The sequence below is a fragment of the Chrysemys picta genome, chromosome 6 (assembly GCF_011386835.1).
Source record: "Chrysemys picta bellii isolate R12L10 chromosome 6, ASM1138683v2, whole genome shotgun sequence".
NCBI lineage: Eukaryota > Metazoa > Chordata > Testudines > Emydidae > Chrysemys > Chrysemys picta.
In genome coordinates this window covers 15,749,447-15,766,775 of record NC_088796.1, presented here as the reverse complement: position 1 = coordinate 15,766,775, position 17,329 = coordinate 15,749,447, and the positions used below count along the sequence as shown (strand labels likewise).

Genomic DNA, 17,329 nt, shown 5'->3' with positions numbered 1-17,329 from the left:
CTCCAAATCCCCGTCCGGGGGGAAATCCCAAAAAGCCGGACATGTCCGGGAAAATCGGACATGCGGTGCCAGGCCGGCGGAGCGGTGCCGGGCCGGGGGTTCGGGGGGCCCGGCGGAGCGGTGCTGGGCCGGGAGCTCGGGGGGCCCGGCGGAGTGGTGCCGGGCCGGGCCGGGGGCTCGGGGGGGCCCGGCCGGCGGTGCCGGGCCGGGGGCTCGGGGGGCCTGGCCGGCGGTTCGGGTGCTGGGCTGGGGGCTCGGGGGCTCGGCCGGCGGTGCTCGGGGGGCCCGGTGCCGGGCCGGGGGCTCGGGGGGCCCGGCCGGCGGTGCCGGGCCGGGCCGGGGGCTTGGGGGCTCGGCCGGCGGCTCGGGGGCTCGGGGGCTCGGGTGCCGGGCCGGGGGCTCAGGGGCTCGGCCGGCAGTGCTCGGGGGGCCCGGTGCCGGGCCGGGGGCTCGGGGGGCCCGGTGCCGGGCCGGGGGCTCGGGGGGCCTGGCCGGCGGTGCCGGGCCGGGCCGGGGGCTCGGGGGCTCGGCCGGCGGCTCGGGGGCTCGGGTGCCGGGCCGGGAGCTCGGGTGCCGGGTGCCGGGCCGGGGGCTCGGCCGGCGGTGCTCGGGGGGGCACGGTGCCGGGCTGGGGGCTCGGGTGCCGAGCCGGGCCGGGGGCTCGGGTGCCGGGTCGGGGGCTCGGCCGGCGGTGCCGGGCCGGGCCGGGGGCTCGGGTGCCAGGCCGGGCCGGGGGCTCGGGGGCTCGGCCGGCGGCTCGGGGGCTTGGGTGCCGGGCCGGGAGCTCGGGTGCCGGGTGCCGGGCCGGGGGCTCGGGTGCCGGGTCGGGGGGCTCGGCCGGCGGTGCCGGGCCGGGCCGGGGGCTCGGGTGCCAGGCCGGGCCGGGGGCTCGGGGGACGGGCTGGGGACCTGCGGTGCCGGGGGCCGGGGGTGGGCCGTGCCTCCTAGGGTTACCATATTTTGTGCCTCCAAATGGAGGACACTCCACGGGCCCCGGCCCCGCCCCCAGCCCCGCCCATGCCCACGCCCCAACTCCGCCCCTTCCCCAAAGTCTCCGCCCCCTCCCCTGCTTCCCGCGAATATTTAATTCGCGGGAAGCCTGTAGCAGGTAAGGGGGAGTGTGGGGGGAGGAGGCGCGGCCCAGGCTGGCCCCCCTGCGGCTCCAGCCTGGGTCGGCTCGGGCCCTGGGGTGCCGGCCCCGGCCCCCGGCTGACCACCCCCGGCCCGCCCAGCACTGCCGGCCCCCGGCGGCCCGGCGCACCTCCCAGCCCCGCGGGCCCGGACCGGCTCCCGGCCCCGCAGGCCCCCCAGCCCCCGGCCCAGCGGACCCCCCCCGGCTCCCGGCCCAGTGGGCCCCCCCGGCTCCTGGCCCCGCAGACCCCCCGGCCCCCGGCCCCGCGGACCCCGCGGCCCAGCGGACCTCCCGGCCCCGCAGGCCCGGACCGGCTCCCGGCCCCGCGGCCCAGCGGACCCCCCGGCTCCCGGCCCCGCGGGCCCGGACCGGCTCCCGGCCCCGCGGGCCCGGACCGGCTCCCGGCCCCGCGGGCCCGGACCGGCTCCCGGCCCAGCGGACCCTCCCGGCCCCGCGGGCCCGGACCGGCTCCCGGCCCCGCGGGCCCCGCGGCCCAGCGGACCCCCCGGCTCCCGGACCCCGCGGCCCAGCGGACCCCCTGGCTCCCGGCCCCGCGACCCCGGCCCGGCCCCGCACCGGCCCCGGCCAAAGAGGCCCCGGCCGAGCCCTCCCGATTTTCCCGGACATGCCCGGCTTTTGGGGATTTCCCCCCGGACGGGGATTTGAGCCCCCAAAAGCCGGACATGTCCGGGAAAATCCGGACGTATGGTAACCCTAGCGCCTCCTCCCCCCACACCCCCCCTTACCTGCTTCAGGCTTCCCGCTACTCAAATGTTCGCGGGAAGCAGGGGAGGGGGCGGAGACTTTGGAGAGGGGGCGGAGTTGGGCGGGGCTGGGGGCGGGGCTGGGACCCCTTTAGTGTCCTCCTTTCGGAGGCACTAAATATGGTAACCCTACAACAGGGAAAAAGCAGTTCTCAAAGCTAGATAAAACAAGTGTAAGGGGACTATTGCCCTCTTACTGAAACTCAGTGGAGTTTTTTGGTTGGCCTTCTCCCAGTACCAAAAGAAAGCGGAAGGGCTGATGAGAAATCAAGACCCTGAGACTGACTTAGGGCCAATGGGGAGAGGCCAACACTCCAGGTCAGCCTGATTGACAGGACAGGCAGGCCAATGAGGGAGTCAGGACCCCAGGGGTCCTGTCCTCTGGGTGAGCTGGAGCTGCCTGGGCCAGAGCAGGCCACGCTAAGGAGCGAGCAGGAGCCCAACCTGAGCTGGGAGCCGAGCCGCACCAGTCAGAGCCAACCACAGAAGGAGCCCAGGGAGCTGAACTGGAGGCAGAGCTGCAGCCACAGAGCTGATGAGGCAGAGTGGAGTTGGGGCTGGAGCAGTCTGGAGCCGGGTGCGATGAGCAGGTGGGGAAGGCGAGGGGGGAACCTGGGCAGAGGGCCCAGCGCAGGGAGACACCACCAGCCACAAGGCCTTGCAGGATGGACTTGGAGGGGGATCGTAACCCCAATGGGGGGAGGGGGGCGAGGCTGGGAAGAAGGGTCCTGCCACCTAGAGCCTATGGGCATGTGGTCACCGCCAGAGCAAGTGTCCCACCCCCTGCAGCACATCCAGCGCCTGAGAGGGAGGCCTGGGGCATGTGAGGAGCAGACTGTGAACTTCCCTTACATTCCAGGGACGCTGTTTGTGGTTTCCCTGTGCCCACAGAGTGGCGTTCTGTGTTTTCCTTTAACCTTTCCCATTTCATCATTTTTTAAATTAGTTGCTGTTTGATAAATTGTATTTGCTTTGAACTGTATGTAATGATCAGTGGGTCAGGGAAGTGTCCAGTGCAGAGAGAGCACCCCGGCGTGGGGACACCCTAGCCCCTGCCTTAAGTGACCATGACAAGATTGAGGGTCGAGCCCCCCAGGAATCCTGGGCCCAGCCTTGTCAGGGTGGCAATGACTCTGCCGCACAGGAGAGTGGAAGGGGAGTCCTTGAGGTCAGACAGGTCTCTGGGTGAAGGGAGTGGGAGCGAGGACTCAGATCCTTTCACTAGCCAATTCCACTGGGGTAGTGTATAAGCCAGGAAAGATCCCCATAATAGCAGGACCGTTCCCCCACTTACATAATGAAACCAAAAAGAAGCAAAGTGAACACAGGAGGACAATTCACAGCTGTACAATAAAGCAACATAGTAGAAAGGTGCGGGAGGAATGAGAAGTGGTGCCACACAGCTGGTGCAGCTGAGGTCATCCCCGTTGAGGCTTTCCTTACATTCCCACAATGTAGTGGCTTGCCATGTCATTTGCAATGCCTGCATGCCTCGGCTCTCCGCATGCAACATAATCTGCAAACTCCAACCAAGATTGGCCGCTGAGGAGTCAGCCCACATCTTCCTAGATGGAAACTTGAGACCCACCAAGACCAAATGTCAGATGCTGTTTAGCCGGATGAATAGTAACAGTCACTAATAGCAAACTTGGCTCTTTGCTCTTTCCATCAGAAGCAGCATTTCACTTTTTGTTCAAGCACTCCTCTTACACAGGATCCTTAGGAAGACGGGGCTTAATGACGCACATAATGTGCTCATTTGGTCTGTGCTGGCAATGCTCATGGAAAAGCCTGTATCCCAATAGAACAGTGTAAGTGCCCTCACACCCCCTCTTTATGGACCTTTTTAAAAAGGTGTAGGGAGATAATCCTACTATCCTGGCCAGCATTCCCTCCCTCAGTAAATTAAGGTCTAAAATCTATCTTTCTTGGTGCAATGGTTTTAATTTGGATTCTCTGAATGCAGCACTTATTATTCCATCTCCTACTGATCATTTTAGTTATATGAAGGTAACAGCTCTTGTCCACAGGGGTTGGAGACAGGAATTGCTTCATTCTAAGACCTTTTCTTTATCACAGTGGTTCCCAAACTTTAACAGCCCGCGAACCCCTTTCACTAAATTGTGAAATCTCGTGAACCCCCTCCTAAAAATGAATATTTTCAGGGATTTAAGTTTACATTTCCTCAGTGTGATGGATGCCCCAACTGCTGGGCCCCGGAATCTATGAACCTCTGAAAAATATTTTTTTTTTAACGAACATAGAAAAACCAGAAACCAAAGATGTTTCTGTAAAATGTTTTTTTGGCTTTTGTTTTTAAAAAAAATGGTTTCTAATAAAAATAAATTCATTTTTGGTTTTCAAAAATCAGAAAATGTTTCATGAAAACAGTTTTTGAAAATGGACCATTTTTCCGTTTCAGTTTTTTGTAAATTTTTCTTGGGGAATTTTGAAAAATGTGAAAAAAATTCAAAACTTTCTGTGAAAAATGCTTGGTATTTTTCACCCACCTCTAGTTTCTGGTGAGGTTGTGGCTGGAGGGCCGTGGTTCTGGCTTTAGATGAGATTTGGCAAATTCCTGGGGCTCGGGCTGGGGTTCGGGCTGCCGGCTCCCCCGCTGATGGGGGCGGGGCTCAGGCTACCAGCCCCTACTGCCTGGCTGCTCTCCCTGGGGCTCGGGTTGCCAGCCCCCCACAGAGCACTGGGGATCAGGCTGCCAGCCCCAACTGCCCGGCCCCACTCTCCCTGGGGCTCGGGTTGGGATTCAGGCTGCCGGCTCCCCTGCTGACGGTGGCAGGGCTCAGGCTGCCAGCCCCAACTGCCCGGCCCCACTCTCCCTGGGGATCAGGGTGTCTGCCCTGCTGTCTCCAATGCCCGGGGTCCTCTGTCTGCCATTAGTGAAATTTTTCTGGCGAACCCCCTGTAACATTCTGCGAACCCCCAGGGGTTCACGAACCCCAGTTTGGGAACCACTGCTTTATCAGACTTCTCTGGCTTCCTCCTTCCTCCCCTTGGCTGAGTCACCTCATTGTTTACCCAGGTGTAAAGTGGAGATAACGTATCTGATACCTTTGCAGCATGGATTTTAAAATAACTGTGTTAGGAGTCAGGCTAATGAACATTATTAATAGTACAACAGACATTGTAAGAACACAAGTTTTGATCCTAGTATGCTCAGCTCTGGGTTTCAACAATTAAGTGCCTACATGTCAATGGGATACAGTGGTCGTAAACTATAAGCATAAGAAACAGCTGATGCCCACAGAAACCTCTACGTTTACTATAGAAACTTGATATAGTAAGTAGGGTTGTCGATTAATCGCAGTTAACTCACACGATTAACTCAAAAAAATGAATCACGATTAAAAAAATTAATCGCGATTAATTGCACTGTTAAACATTAGAATACCAACTGAAATTTTTTAAATATTTTCGATGCTTTTCTACATTTTCAAATATATCTATTTCAATTACAACACAGAATACGAAGTGTACAGTGCTCACTTTATATTTTTATTACAAATATTTGTGCTGTAAAAATGATAAACAAAAGAAATAGTATTTTTCAATTTACCACATACAAGTACTGTAGTGCAATCTTTTTATCATGAAAGTGCAATTTACAAATATAGGCTTTTTGTTACATAACTACACGCAAAAACAATGTACAACTTTTGCGCCTACAAGTCCACTCAGTCCTACTTCTTGTTCAGCCAATCGCTAAGAGAAATAAATTTGTTTACATTTACAGGAGATAATGCTGCCCACTTCTCAATTACAATGTCACCTGAACGTGAGAACAGGCATTCACATGGCACTGTTGCAGCTGGTGTCGCAAGACATTTATGTGCCAGATGCGCTAAAGATTCAGAAGCCTCTGCATGCTTTGGCTATCATTCCAGAGGACATGCTTCCATGCTGATGACGCTTGTTAAAAATTAATGCTTTAATTAAATTTGTGACTGAACTCCTCGGGGGCTAATTGTATGTCTCCTGGTCTGTTTTACCAGCATTCTGCCATATATTTCACGTTATAGCAGTCTTGGATGATGACCAAGCACATTTTGTTTGTTTTAGAACACTTTCACTGCAAATTTGACAAAATGCAAAGAAGATACCAATGTGAAATTTCTAAAGATAGCTACAGCAATCGACCCAAGATTTAAGAATCTGAAGTGCCTTCCAAAATCTGAGAGGGATGAGGTGTGGAGCGTGCTTTCAGAAGTCTTAAAAGAGCAACACTCTGATGAGGAAACTACAGAAGCCAAACCACCAACAAAGAAAATCAAGCTTCTGCTGGTGGCATCTGACTCATGATGAAGAAAATGAACATGCGTCGTTCTACACTGCTTTGGATGGTTATCAAGCAGAACCCATTATCAGCATGGACGCATGTCCCCTGGAATGAAGTTGAAGCATGAAGGGACATACGAATCTTTAGTGCATCTGGCACGTAAATATCTTGCGACATAGCTACAGCAGTGCCATGCAGATGCCTGTTCTCACTTTCAAATGACATTGTAAACAAAAAGCGGGCAGCATTATCTTCTGCAAATGTTAACAAACTCGTTTATCTGAGCAATTGGCTGAAGAAGTAGGACGGATTAGACTTGTAGGCTCTAAAGTTTTACATTGTTTTATTTTTGAATGCAGGTTTTTTGTACATAATTCTACATTTGTAAGTTCAACTTTCATGATAAAGAGATTGTACTACACTACTTGTATTTGGTGAATGGACAAATACTATTTACAGCGGAGTCGCATCATACGTGCATTTAACTTAAGCAAATTCAACTATGCGTGGTTGGGGTTCCGTCTGCCGGCTCCTGCCAGCTAGGGTATGTGGCCCTGCTCAGTCCGCTGCCGGCCCGGGGTTCCGTCCATCAGGCTGAGCGGGGCCAGCGGCCGGGACCCCGGCTTGCAAGGGGCTGGCGGCCGGAACCCCAGACTGGCGGCAGGCTAAGCGGCTCAGCCACATGACGGTCTGGAGTTCCTGCCACTGGCTGTTGCCAGCCAGGGTCCCTGCTTGCAAGGGGCCGGCGGCCAGAACTCCAGACCATCAGCTGGCTGAGCCGCTTAGTCCGTCGCCGGTCTGGGGTTCCGGCCGCCGGCCCCTTGCAAGCTGGGACCCCGGGTGGCAGGAGCCGGCGGCCGGAACTCCAGACCGTCATGTGGCTGAGCCGCTTAGCCTGCCGCCAGTCTGGGGTTCCGGTCGCCAGTACCTTGCAAGCCGGGGTCCCGGCTGCTGGCCCTGCTCAGCCCAATGGACGGAACCCCGGGCCGGCAGCGGGCTGAGCGGGGCTGTGTCCCCAGCTGGCAGGAGCCGGCGGACAGAACCCAGACCAGTGGCAGGCTGAGCCGGTCTGGGGTTCCGGCCGCCGGCCCAGCACAGCTCGCTGCTGGTCTGGGGTTTTGACTATATGCAATTTTCGCCTTACGCTCTGGCTTTAGAACCTAACCCCTGCGTAAGATGCGACAGTTCTGTATTTTGTTTTTTTACAGTGCAAATATTTGTAATCAAAAATAAAGTGAGCACTGAACACTGTCTTCTGTGTTGTAATTGAAATCAATATATTTGAAAATGTAGAAAATGTGCAAAAATATTTAAATGATATTCTATTATTGTTTAACAGCGTGATTAATCGTGTGATTAATTTTTTTAATTGCTTGACAGCCCTAATAATAAGAAAACAAAAGGACTCAAGTATCTCAAATACAGCAGGTGACAGCACTGATAATCTCTTGACGTCTTTTTCCTCCCAGCCCATCTAACCCCCCCAAAAGGTAGGAATTTCACCTCTTCTTCATGATTAGCTAGCCTTCATTATGGTTTCATTCTTTTATAGAATCACTTCCCAGCATGCTGTTCTGGTAGTCAGCCCTTTAAATCTGGGAGAGGGAGGAAGCTGCACTTTTAAAGCAGACATTTTCCATTCCCTGCTGCAGAGTGAACGTACTGCTACAGTATCAGGTAAAAAGCTTCATTTCCATTTTACTGTGGTTTTCTTTGGGTACATCTACACTACAGGGGGGAGTCGATTTAAGATACGCAAATTCAGCTACGTGAATAGCGTAGCTGAATTCGACGTATCGCAGCCGACTTACCCCGCTGTGAGGACGGCGGCAAAATCGACTTCTGCGGCTTCCTGTCGACTGCGCTTACTCCCACCTCCGCTGGTGGAGTAAGAGCGTCGATTCGGGGATCGATTGTCGCGTCCCGACGGGACGCGATAAATCGATCCCCGAGAGGTCGATTTCTACCCGCCGATTCAGGCGGGTAGTGTAGACCTAGCCTTTGTCTCTTATTCCTAAGAAGGTAGCACATCCTCAAAGTCAGATGTCAGAAAGAAAGAATATTCCCGGTAGAACTCATAGTGTAACAATTTGTGCCATAAACACTATGGGCATTAGCTAGTCACAGTCCTTCACAACAGAGAATAGAATTCAAGGTCCAAAAATGTAGGTCTCTAGCTTGAACTACACTAGATTCTCCATTAGCAATCACTGGGCTTAAATTATTTTAAGTCATTGATATAAAATTATGACTGGTCTTTTGAAGACATGAAATTCTGCAAATTTACAGTGAAGGTTCTAGCAGCTACCTTAACTCTATTTCCTGTATATGGTGCAATCTTGATGTCTCTTATTTCCATCTCACTCTCTCTGTATAGGTAGTGCACTACTATGGTCAAGTTACTGGGACCTCTTACTTTCTTTCCTGACATTTGTACATACATCTCAATCCTAACATTGCAATTATATAGCTTCTTCCATTTAATATCCTTGGCTTGTATAATGGAAAAAAAAAATTCTGACAGATTGCAGCCTTTTCAACAATAACTATAGTATCACTATTGTACGATAACTTCCCTTTCCCAGGCCAGCCATTACAGAGCAGGACTGCTGGAAACTGTTGACTGCTTGAGCAGGTCTGACATCTGATCTAACAGAAGGCAGTGATAGAGGCAGGGCCGGTACAAGGAAGTTTCGCGCTCCAGGCGAAACTTCCACATTGCACCCCCCCCCCCAGTCCTGCGGCAGCTCCCCATCCCCCCCTCCACATTGAGGCATCCCCCCTGCGGCAGCTCCCCCACCGCTCTGAGGTGCCCCCCCCCCGCGGCAGCTCTCCCCCCGGGGAGCCGTGCGGCAGCTCCCCAACCCAGCTCACCTCTGCTCCGCCTCCTCCCTGAGCACGCCGCCCCTGCTCTAATTCTCCTCCCCTCCCAGGCTTGCGGCGCCAAACAGCTGATTGGCGCCACAAGCCTGGGAGGCAGGAGAATTGGAGCAGCGATGGCGTGCTCGGGGAGGGGGCATAGCAGAGGTAAGCTGGGGTAGGGAGCCCTGCGGCAGCTTCCCCCCCCTGCCCTGAGGCACCCCTGTGGCAGCTTCCTACCCCCCTGGCCCGGGGAGCCGCGTGGCAGCTCCCCACCCCAGCTCACCTCTGCTCCGCCTCCTCCCCGAGCATGCCGCCCCCGCTCTAATTCTCCTCCCCTCCCAGGCTTGCGGCGCCAAACAGCTGATTGGCGCTGCAAGCCTGGGAGGCGGGAGAAGTGGAGCGGCGACTGCGCGCTCAGAGAGGGGGCGTAGGAACGCTGTAAAAAAAAAATTGGGGACACCGCTTTTTGGCGCCTCCAAATCTTGGTGCCCTAAGCAACCGCCTAGTTCGCCTTAATGGTAGCACCGGCCCTGGATAGAGGTACACACATGTTAGCACATTTAAGTTGGAGCGGGTGTTCTGTGTTACACTGGTATTTCTCAGTGTTAGCCACACCTGATTTTTGCAACTTGCCTTCATGTATCCTTCCTTAGCTCTCATTGCAGGACTCCTCTGTGTCCCCTAGCTTCTGCACAACAGAAAATTGCTGCTAGCCAATGCCCTTGCATTAAATCAAGTATCTGTCTGTAGAACTTCTTGGAAGACACAACATAGATCGGTTTAGGTTATATTCATAAGCCATCATTCTTTTTTATGACTCACCTGGGAAATTGGAAGTCTGGGGCTAAATACATCCCTGATATAACTCCACAGAAGTTAACAAAGTTAAATCAGAGATAAATATGGCAGCTGGACTCCAGTCTCAAATTACAGCAGCAACTGTGACTTCTTTCTGAACTGTGACGTCCTAATTGGCCACAGGGTTTGTTCAAGGGAGAAAGTGATCGTTTATATCTGAGTAAGTTTTATACAGAAAAAAGCCCCAACTGGCAGACTACATGACATGCTGTGTTCCTTGAAATGGAACCATGAATGGTTTACAAAGAACGAGCATGTGTTAGTTACAATTGTTTTATTCTGTAACTTCAAGAGGAAATGAAAGCTACTTTGCCACAGGTTCTTCAGAGGAGGATTCCTGGAAATATATTTTGCAGAAAGAAAGGAGCGGGGGAAAGAGAGTAAAGATCTAAAATATACACAATTCTGCCACCTTTAAAAATCAATTGCTGCTGTGAAGTGCATCAAGTATTGTACTGTGAAGTTGGTTTCATAGGTTTACCATTGTATAATTCTTTTCTTCGTCGCTTAACAAAAATGAAAGGTTTGTTCAAGCTCTGAGCTCTTCTGCTTAGTGTGACAGACCCAGACCAGTGGGGTACAGGAGTCTGGTAGACGGCAAATATACTGGTCACTGGATGAGTAGTTTTCTGTTCCCTGAGTGACCAGAGAAGGGGCTGCACTAGAGTAATCAGGAACCTGCTAGAACCAGTTAAGGCAGGCAGGCTAATTAGGACACCTGGAGCCAATTAAGAACAAGCTGCTAGAATCAATTAAGGCAGGCTAATCAAGGCACCTGGGTTTTAAAAGGAGCTCACTTCAGTTTGTGGTGCGAGTGTGAGGAGCTGGGAGCAAGAGGTGCAAGGAGCTGAGAGTGAGAGGGTGTGCTGAGGAGCACAAGTGTTATCAGACACCAGGAGGAAGGTCTTGTGGTGAGAATAAGGACGGTGTTTGGAGGAGGCCATGGGGAAGTAGCCCAGGGAGTTGTAGCTGTCATGCAGCTGTTACAGGAGGCACTATAGACAGCTGCAGTCCACAGGGCCCTGGGCTGGAACCTGGATTAGAGGGTGGGCCTGGGTTCCCCCCAAACCTCCCAATTGACCTGGACTGTGGGTTCTTCCAGAGGGGAAGGTCTCTGGGCTGTTCCCCAACCCACATGGTGAATCTCTGCGGCAAGAAAATCTGCCAATAAGCGCAGGACCCACCAAGATAGAGGAGGAACTTTGTCACATTAGAAACAGCTCAATAGCCTTTTTAGCAGGTTTACCCAAAAGGCACAGGCCAAGATGTTCATAAACAAGTGTCTACATTTGGGCTTCTGCATCCCTATTTAAGCCCCTAAATAAGTATCCTGTTTTTTTGAAAGCACTCAGCAGCTCCCCATGATATTATTTTTAACTTTGTAATGTGTTTCTGAGCTAATGTTTGATCCCTTCAAATATCTGGAGTGTGATCACACAGCAATCCTGTGTGGGTGTGGTGTGTTGGGATTCATTTACACCACACAAGATTTTCAAAATTGAGTGCCTAAAATTTGCTTTCTATGTTCAGATTATGGCCTTGTCTACATTACAAAGTTTTGACAGCAAAAGTTACGCCTCATATATTGCAAGTGTGCCAAGTGCTGAGATGGTGTGGTGTCAGTACCCATTAAAATAAATTATCTGGGTCACAGAGCAGCCAGATGGCACTTCACAATGAGGCTAGGCCGAGAGGTGATGTGTTGAGTTTCAAAGTGGGTAAGGGGCTCAGTATTATATGTCCCAGTGCTCCTTCCAAACTAATCAAGAAGCTATAAAAAGTGCTGGATGCTTGATTAGCTTCTTTTCCATCTTTTCATCAAAAGGGCTGGAATTTAGGGACAGTAATTACAGGAGTAAATTAGATAAATGTTTAAAAATCATGAGTCAGGCCCCAGAAAAAAAGTACGATTGGCTTTAAAATCATTTAAAAGTACATTTTGGGTTCATTTTATTTGTCTTTTGTTTTCTGAGCTTTCAAGTTACATTTGGTCTTCATTCTCAAGCTTTTCTGTGCAACCATAAGGGCAAAAACCATTTTTTTGAATGAAAACTGAGATTCTCCTATTCTCGTGAATGGAGGTACAGCTCTACCCCGATATAACGCTGTCCTTGGGAGCCAAAAAATCTTACTGCATTATAAGTGAAACCACGTTATATCGAACTTGCATTAATCCGCCGGAACGTGCAGCCCCGCCCCCCACCCCCGGAGCACTGCTTTACTGCGTTATATCCCAATTCACGTTATATCGGGTCACGTTATATCGGAGTAGAGGTGTATTAGGGTTGTAAGGAAAAAAGAAAAACCCCACCCCAAACACAAGAAGACTTGCAATTAAAGCATGGGATTCGGTAACACCATTGATCTTTTTGTTGCTGGCTATTTGTGGCCTGCATCTGATGTGATGAATTATTCACTGATATTCCACGGTCGTCAATGGAATTTTAGGACTAACTGGCTCCTTGGATACTCAGCAGGTAGGTTTTTCTCGACATAAAGTAATTGAAATGTTCAGCAACAGCCGTGGGGCAAAACCTCAAGGAAAAGAAAGTTAATGGTTACATTGACTGCCCTTACACCCATGCTCTCAGGCAAGCTTTGCAAGTCTGTGTGGTTCTAGTGCTCTGCAGAAGCAGCAGTTTGCTCCCACTTCTGCTGCTGTTCCTCCAACTCTCGACAGTGTAACTCAAGCACCATACAGTAATAATAAAAAAACCTTGCAGAAAAGCAGAACCAACCCTTACATACCAAAATCCAAAGAACATGCAGCAGAACCGGAATAGCAGCAAGAAGGCCCATTGTCATGTCCTAAATCTGAGCACTCAAAGATGAAGGAGGAAACAGTGGAGGAAGAGGAAAAAGAAAAATACTTCCATAAAGGTCAAAAAATAGGCGGGAGCCAGCGCTGCAGCCCAGTTAGCAAATAGATACTGACACACCTTTCTGGAGTCTCTGAACCCATTGCTGGGCTGCAAAAAAGGAAGGTTCCATCCGTTCCATCTTTCAGGGGAGCCAAGTCAGGAAGATAATTGAATGAGACAGTCTGAATTGCAACTCTTGTAGAGAAAGGTAAGACCTAGCAATAAGTGCAAGAGAAAGCTGCTGCCACTCCACATTTCCCTTCTCATGGTATAACTTCATCATTAAGAGACGATTGGCGTGGAGAGGATTGCCATAATCCAGCCAGAATATGTAAAAAGAAACTTAAAATGATCTAGACTCTTTGGTTATTAGATAAGTGTTGATAGAACAATATTGTCACTCTGTGAACCTCTAAGGAAAGGACAACAGCAATACAGTGATGGAAAAATAACAGAAAGACCTATTAGATCATCTGGAACATCAGCCTTCCCAGTCCTTATTGTTTTCTACAGTGCATTCTGGAGAGTTTAATTAAAGTATTAAGGGATGAAATATAAGGAGAGCCTAAAAATTCAGAAATGTTTGGATAACACCAGGGCCGGCTCTAGGCACCAGCGCTCCAAGCATGTGCTTGGGGTGGCACTTTCCAAGGGGCGGCACTCCGGCTCCTTTTTTTTTATTATTATTATTATTTTTTTTTTTTTTGCTTGGGGCACAAAAAGCCGGGAGCCGGCCCTGAGCGGAGGTAAGCTGCGGCGGTGGGGGGCGCGCGGAGGGCCGCAGGAAGTAACCCTGGAGGGGGGCAGAGGAACCGCTCCTCCCCCCAGCTCACCTCCGCTCCACTGCTGCCTGCTCCCCCGAGCGTGCCACCGCTCCGCTTCTCCCCCCTCCCTCCCAGGCTTGCCACGCGAATCAGCTGTTTTGCGGCAAGCCTGGGAGGGAGGGGGGAGAAGTGGAGCTGCAGCGGTGGGGGACGCGGTGGGGGACGCGGGGAGGTCCGCAGGAAGTAACCCTGGCGGGGGGGCAGAGGAACTGCGCTTCCCCCCACCCAGCTCACCTCCGCTCCACCCGCCTGCTCCCCTGAGCACACTACCACTCCGCTTCTCACCCCCAGGCAAGCCTGGGAGGGAGAGATAGGAGGGGAAATGCGGCGCCCCCGGGGGAGGAGGTGGGGCCGGGGATTTTGGGGAAGGGGTTGGAATGGGGTGGAGTTGGGTCGGGGGGGTGCGGGAAAATGTTTTTGCTTGAGGCGGCAAAAAACTTGGAGCCGGCCCTGGATAACACTGGGGGAATCATGAAGTTCTGTTTGCTTCTCAAAGCCTCCCTTTCAAACAAGCTCACTTTACAGGTAAAAAGATGTTTTTTCTAACTGCTAGCCTCTGAAAACTCAGCCTGGGATGTGAGAACCAAGGTGGGTTATTTCATGCTCATCCATCATCAGCATCAAGAAAGATTCTGCAACTGGGACTTCATTAACAACTCTGTTAATAATGCATCAGCAGAAAATGGTCGATCTCACACTCTCAAAGCTGCTTTGATTCTGCAGTAATATCAGAAATAAGGAATAGTACAAGCAGAAACAGGGGTCAGATCTGTGAAATAAGAAGGTGCCACTTTCACTGACCATTTTTTTTTAAACCATATCTGCATTTTAAGGATTAGGGGCCTGATCTAACACTTGGTGAAGCACATGAGTCTTTGCATTGAATTCAGTGAGTATTGGATAAGGGCCTGTAAGCTAGCTACAATAAAACTCTGGATCCCAAAACACCTCTAAACTGCAGGAAATGTTGGATCACAATCTCAGCTTTGCAACTCTTGCTCATCTCTAATACCAGCACCTAAAAGTTATATCTGCCCCTTGAAAATGATTGTCTTTGGGTCTTGCCTACAGTTCTGGAACCTTAAATTGGCTGTATCACACAACTGTGCAACATGGGAAGTAAAAGATAGTGGGGGTGGCGATTTGCATATATCATACTGCAGTTACCTATTTAACCTGCTCATGGGTGACTCCTCCCTGAGGGCTAATCAGAGAGCTGTAACGTTATTGGAAGCAGTGCCATATTCCCATCCCCATGCATTTCAAGAGGGTTGTCATCACTTTGGAAGAGCTCTAGGTTATGTCAGTCATCATCCTCCCCAGCAGAGTAAAATCGCCCTTTTCATATGACTCTACATTGAGATTCAAAATATGGATATTACATTTTCTTTGTGAGCTACTTTCCCAGGCCCTCAGATAAATGTAGAGATTGAGATCACTGCCTGAAGTGGGTGGCTGTTTTAATGTAAGCAAAATATTTTCTGCAGCTGCTATGAAGCAGGGTTTGCCCTGTATTTTCTCATTCATTACAGCTTACTTTGAAGCAATACTTAAAAAAAATAATAATCAAGGACAGATTTTATTCCGTACTCCACCCTGCCTATTAACCCCTCTCCCCTAAAATTTGAACAAGAGACACAAACTATGCAGGAGTTGAGCAATTTCTTTGTTTGACAAGCCACCTCTAACTATTTTTGCTTATAAGCATTGCAACTTACATTACTAGACAAACCTAATAATTAGTCTTGTGTCCTGGGTCTCTGCTCGGTGAAAGTCTGCTCATCTCAGCTTTGTAGGTTTTTTACAACTAGCCTTCCAATTCCTATATCTTGTCAAGAAGAGAAAAGGCATCATTGTTTATTCATGTTACAGTGGCACCTGGAAGCCCCCAAAAGAGATCAGGGCCCCATCATGCTATGCTGTACAAACACGTAATGATGGACAGTCCCAAAGAGCTTAAAAATCTAAACAGAAAGACCAAGGATGGGAGAAGAAATAGGCCGAGAGAGATGAAGTACTTGCTCGCTGTCACCCAGCAGGTCAGTTATAGAATCAGCAATAGAAACAAGAAAGTCTGCTTCCCAGGATTCTGCTCTAACCACTACACGACTATTCTATTACTGTTAAATAATCATTGTAGTTGCGCTCATAACACCTTCCATCTGCAGATCTCAAAGCACTTTACAAACACTAATGAACACTTCTATACTTACAGACACTGCCACCTGTTTTTCTGTGAGGCAGAAAAATATAATTAGCTCTATTTTACATACAAGGAAACTGACATCAAGTGACTTGCCCAAGTTGACCCAGGAAGTGTATGGCAGAGCCAAGAAAAGGACCCAGATCTCTTGGGTGCCATTGGGAGCTGGGTCTTCACAGTTGGTGCTGAGCCCTTTTTAAAGTTTGGCCCATGTTTAGGTGCCTACATGGAACTGAGCTCCTTTGAAAATTTCTAGCCTCACATCCACTCACATTTCTTTCTTTGCATTGTGGGGAGAGAAGAGGGAAAGTTATAACACGCCCAATAACTGAACAAAGAAGTTAGGGGAGGAGACCGAGAATGTGATCAAAAGGAACAAGATCAAAACTCAAAGAGAAATGCTTTGTACAATTCTCCGTGTGCTCAGCTTTTTTTATCATACTCCTCTCCTTTCTAAGAACATGTTTTGCTTCCTTTTTACTAATCCTCTAGCCCTGTAATTCTTTGCTACCACGTGAAAGCTCACCAAATAAAGTGGGGCATGTGGCACTCACGGGTAAAGTGCATCTGAGTTGCACCTGGCCTTGCATGCTTTTTCTTTCCATGGTCCCACTCATCTGTTTTGTGTCATGGGGGTGTATCACAATAGACTTTGATGAACCTCAGTCTCAAATGCAATGACAGGGAAAGCCCACAGCTTTTCTCAGAGGCGCCTTTCTCACGGGTGTGGAAACTTCTTCATGTCCGTCAGTCAGACCTTGAGTTTGCTGGTTGTTGACCAAATCAATGGGGCTACGCATGTGCTTAAAGTTAAGGACGTACTTACATGGATCAGGGTCCGAATGCTGAGCACCTTGCAGAATCCAGTCCCCTGAAGAACATCGTAGCTTGTAATGCCGGCTCTCAGTGTCAGACGCAGGTGTTCCACCACTACAAGGGAAGAAGGAGGTAAAGGAGGCCGCCTCACCCTTTACCACACACACACACTCTCTCTCTCTCTCTCGATAGGCCTGAGTACCCACATGGTGTTCACTAGCCACCTGCCTTCCTTTACGCTATCTGGACTCTTTTCTAACTCTGCCCTTCTGATGTCAGCACCATCCCAGGTACCCCAAGACACAACAGCAAGGGGAGGCAGCGTTGTCCAGTAGAGAGGACTTCAAATCACTTGAGTTCTAATCGGAGCTCTTCCTACTTGCTGCGTGACCTTGAACAAGTCACTGACCTTCTCTTTCCCCGTTTGGCCTCCTACCCTTTGGCCTTGGCTACACTGGTAATTCACAGCGCTGCACTTGCTACGCTCAGGGGTGTGAAAAAACACACCCCCTGAGTGCAGCGAGTGCAGCGCTGTAAAGCACCAGTGTAATCAGCGCCTGCAGCCCTGCACGCTCGCTCGCAGTGCTACAAGCTATTCCCCTCAGAGAGGTGGAGTACTTGCAGTGCTGCGAGAGAGCTCTCGCAGCGCTGGCGACGCGACTACACTCGCGCTTCACAGCGCTGCCGCGGCAGCGCTGTGAATCCGCGAGTGTAG

At 51.1% G+C, this 17,329-nt stretch overlaps 1 long non-coding RNA gene across 1 annotated transcript in view; it reads right to left on the bottom strand.

The window, feature by feature from the left end:
• Positions 1–17,329, bottom strand: part of LOC135984197 (uncharacterized) — a 40,546-nt gene that overhangs the window by 12,241 nt on the left and 10,976 nt on the right. The window contains exon 2 of the long non-coding RNA XR_010602091.1: positions 16,625–16,728. This is a non-coding gene — a long non-coding RNA (uncharacterized LOC135984197). The remainder of the gene's footprint in view (positions 1–16,624; positions 16,729–17,329) is intronic.